The sequence below is a fragment of the Elephantulus edwardii genome, unplaced genomic scaffold (genome assembly GCF_000299155.1).
Source record: "Elephantulus edwardii isolate Elephantulus edwardi_28Jun2011 unplaced genomic scaffold, EleEdw1.0 scaffold00122, whole genome shotgun sequence".
Lineage (NCBI taxonomy): Eukaryota > Metazoa > Chordata > Mammalia > Macroscelidea > Macroscelididae > Elephantulus > Elephantulus edwardii.
In genome coordinates, this window is record NW_006399872.1 from 2,885,318 (window position 1) to 2,889,743 (window position 4,426).

The 4,426-nt window shown below is 36.9% G+C and overlaps 1 pseudogene; it reads right to left on the reverse strand.

Moving 5' to 3' along the window:
• Window positions 1-1,982, reverse strand: part of LOC102852810 — a 31,937-nt pseudogene extending 29,955 nt beyond the window's left edge.
• Between the last annotated feature and the right edge of the window lie 2,444 nt (window positions 1,983-4,426).

Below are 4,426 nucleotides of genomic sequence, written 5' to 3' on the forward strand. Positions count from 1 at the left end.
CGCTATGAGTCGAAAACGACTCGACGGCACATAACAACAAGAACAACATCATCAGGCTTAAATTTAACAATATCTACCTTTATGATTTGAATGTACTGCTAAGAAGCTACACTGCAATTGAATCCACCTTTTGTTCTGCGGTAGAAGGATGGATAGTCTTCTCCCATGTGATTTACTACCTCTGTAAACTCTCTGGAGGATCAGTTATGGGTCAGTTCCAACTCTATGACACATAATAATAACAGCCTTTGTGATTAAATTATTCATTACACTAAGTCATAATTGACTCATAGCTGACTCTGTATCGAGTTTCTGAGACTGTGAATCAAATGGAAAGAAATTGCCCCTCTTTCTCCCATCGGATTGCTGGCAGATTCTAACAGTCTAAGATGTGGCCTTTGAGCTGCCTTTGGGTTAGCAGAAGGATTTCCTATAGATTATGCTAGCAGAGCTTACTATGCCTTTATGAACGAGGTGTTATTACTAATATTTCATGGAATATGTGAGATAAAAAAATGCAGAAAGCCTAAACCTGTCTGAAATGTTAATCATGAATCTAAGAGATCTGGAAGTGCATATGAGGAAGAAATATTTCTAGTTTATTTCACAATTCAAGATATCCATTCATGTAGTTCATTTATTCCTTTGCTATATCATCTGTATTTTATCTTTTAAGCTGAATTTTGGATCAAAAAATTGATTTTTTCCCTCACTATTTTTAATTTGGAATGCAACATTCTGCTTTAAGTGCTAAATCAATAACAAAGGAACATAGAGTTGGAATAAAAAATTTAGTTAGTCCCTTCATGTGTTTTCCAAATAATTTTGTAGAAGTCCTGTGGAGTCAATGAGCTTGGACATCAAGAAAATTTTATAGATTGTTTCCCATGAAGACATTGTCTGGCCTCTTCCTACTACAACAGATGTACTGAAATCACTTGTACAGGCTTTTGCAATTACATAGCATGAAATTATTAATATTGAATAGTTATATACATTCTCTACACTTGTGGACACATTGATCCAATAAGTATGTGTCTACAGTAGATCTGGAACCAAATATCTCTTTCTCTCCAGTGCTAAAAGTGATTAAAATTATCTGGTGGGTTTGAACTTTGCACCCTCGGAATTGCAGTGCAGCTTCTTGCCACTAGGCCACCAGAGCTCCCTATGTCATTATTTATTCTTGTTAATGTGTATATGGAGAAGATACTATTCTGCAAGGTAGCTGCACAAAGTTTCTGAACTGTTCAATAACACTTCTCTTAATAGTCAGAATTTGTTGGTTTACTGATGCTGATTTAACTTTGATGATTTTAATGCTTTGTGGTCAATATTCCTTTGATAAAAGATTTTATAGAAAGATTCAAAAGATATTTCAAAGTCCTCTAAATTGAATCTCTCTCTTAAAATGTTGTCACACTTAAATTCCCTGTGTTCATAATAGAATTTCCTGATTAAATACAAGGCTAACTTTGTTGTTGTTATTATGAGCAGTCAAGTTGGAACCAACTCATAGATGACCCTACAGTGGATTTTCAGAGTACATGGGAGGGGATTGACCATCTTCCTCCCATGGAGCAGATGGTCAATTAAAATCATGTAATTAGGGTTAACAAGGTAGTTCCTTCCCACTGGGGTACCAAATTTCTCCTCTAACATTCAGTCTACAAATTATTGTAATTACCTTGGAATAAACAGTCACTGTAAATACTTAGTATTTATTTAATGTGAGAAAGGATGATTACAATTGACAGGTGTGATAATTTATTACAGATATATAGAAATAGAAGATTTCCATCCTAATTCCATCTACACAGACTAAAGTATTTATTATATGTTAAAAAGCAGTATTTCTCATTTAGGTATGAATTTAAATTTCATGAAATACTACATTCTTTTCTTTATGATATTAATGTGAATACATTTCCCAAAGTAAATTTCTTGTATCTTACTTTTCCTGCAGTGCTACTGGTGCTCATTTTTTTCTATCTTCTGTGCAGCTATGGAGACTGATGAAGTCTTGCTGACTTCTCCCTGCTGGATTGCACAAGTTGATAACCGTGTGCAGTTATTCTGTTTGCTCAGGTAACACCCAATTCTACACATGTGTTTTGGTGTTTTAAAATCACACCAATCAGATTATTCTTCATAAAAACCTCTCAAATTCATTGGCTTGATTTGGAACTGAACTTCTATTGGATTACAGTGTTTATACATTACAAAGGAGGAGATTGTTCATCTTTCTCCAGGTTTCTTAGGTGGAGTAGAACATTCAGAGAAGCCCTGCTGCCTTTGAGTCAGTAGAGTAACTCCCTACAGATGACATCACCAGAACTCCTTTGTTTATTCTTAGTCCAAGTCAAATTAGAAAGCAAAATTTACTGAACCAGTATTTAAAATCTAACATTATTTGCAATGTATCTATTTCAGATAACATTTTTTTCATTAGGTTAAATATTGTTGTGCATACAAATTTTTATTTTGCTTTCTTGCATTTCTGACTTCAGTTTCACACACATTGCACAGAGTTTCATTGTTTCCTATGACTACTCGAAGCTCCAAGTTTCCAGTGTTTGATGGAGTTAGAAAGAAGGAAGACATGGGACAAATGAAGGAGGGTAAAGCAAGCTATTAGCCAGGGTAAGATGTATGGCCCAGGACTCTGCCTTTTCTCATAGTCGAGAAGTCAGAAGTCCAAACAGTCACAGAAAAGGTGCTCACTGTTCTTGTCCTTTCTTATCCATTTATTATCCATTAGGATTGATATAATGTTTCCTTGTGCCAGGCTAGTGCTGCATATAGTGGAAGTGCAGTGATGAATAAGAGAACTGCTCTAACTAGACTACCAGCCAAGATGTGAGAGAGGTTATATTACAGACCATAGACTTCGCCAGACACTGTTTTTTGCTGTGTAGATTTGAAAACATCATTCAACTTCCTTAATAATCTTAATTGTAAAGTGAGATGAAATAAATTGGCACTTTTCAAGTCGCTTGTTGATAAATAAAGGAGATAATGCATGTAAAGCACGTTATTATGGAGTCAGCAGGTTAGGATAAAAATTATCAAATATTAACTTCACTCTTTTTTCGTAACGAGATCAGAGTCTATTGGAATACGGATGACCAAGTCAGTCCATTTGGTAGAGCCAAATCAGAGAGAGGGTGTTCTGACGCAAGGCCTCAGGGAAGGCACTGTAAAGAGCAGACTTTGAACTGCAAGTTAAATAATGATCATTTGACAAATAGAGAAAGCCCATTAGTAGGTAATAGAAGACTTTAACTTTTAAAAATGATTATTAATTTTAATGAAAATTTACAGAGACTTTGGATTTCCATTCATTCATTGCTGCACTTTTCTCCCTGCCCACCCCTCCCCTCAGTTCTCTCTTCTCTTTGAAAAGTAAAAGAAAAATTCTTTCATTATTATATAATCCCTCTCCTCAAGTCTACTCCACTATGCAGCCGTCATTCTAGACTCCTGTTATGACAATAACACCTAATCACATATCGCTTTTAAGAGTTTAACTTTTAATGTATCATTTATATTAGATTGTTGCTATTTTTATGTCTGTCAAGTTGCCTGTGACTCATAGTAGCCCTATGTACAAAAGCCCTAAACCCTGCTCTATCCTGTGCCAATTTCATTGTCTCCAACACACCTACCCTGATTACCGCAGAGAGCCTTCCTCTCCTGCGCTGTCCCTCCACCCTCCCAAGCATGAAGTCCTTCTCCAAGGATTGGTCCCTCCTTGCAACATGTCCGAAGTATGCCAGACAAAACTTCATAATCCTTGTCTCCAAGGAGCAGCCTGAACCAGTTCATTTTCTTAACAGTTCATGGTATATTCAATACTCTTCTCCAACACCACAGCTCAAAGGCATCAAATCTCCTTCTATCCTCCCTAGTCAATGTCCAGCTCTCTGACACATAGCAAAGACTATGGCCTATATCAGGTGCACTTTAGTCTGCAGAATGACACCATTGCTCTTCAGTACTTTGGAGAGGTCTCTTAACAGCAACTTTCAATTTCCTGGCTGCTGGTGCTAAGAGTGTTGACTGTGGAGGTAAGCAAAACTAAAGCTGTTAAAAAACCCCAACAAAACAAATAACCAGCCAACAAACCACCAAAACAAAACTAAAACTATTAACAATCTCAATCTCTTCACCATCCATCCTGATGCTGCCAATTGGACCAGTGGTGAGAATCGTTGTTTTCTTGATATTGAGTCTCAACCCATATTGAAGGCTGCAGTCCTTGACCTTCTGCAGCAAGCGCTTCAGGTCCTCCACAGTTTCAACAAGCAGAGTTGTGTCATCTGCATAATGCAGGTTGTTGACAAATCTTCCACCAATCCTGATGCCACACTTTTCATACAGCCCAGCCTCCTGGAAAGTCTGTTCTGCATATAGGTTGAAAAGT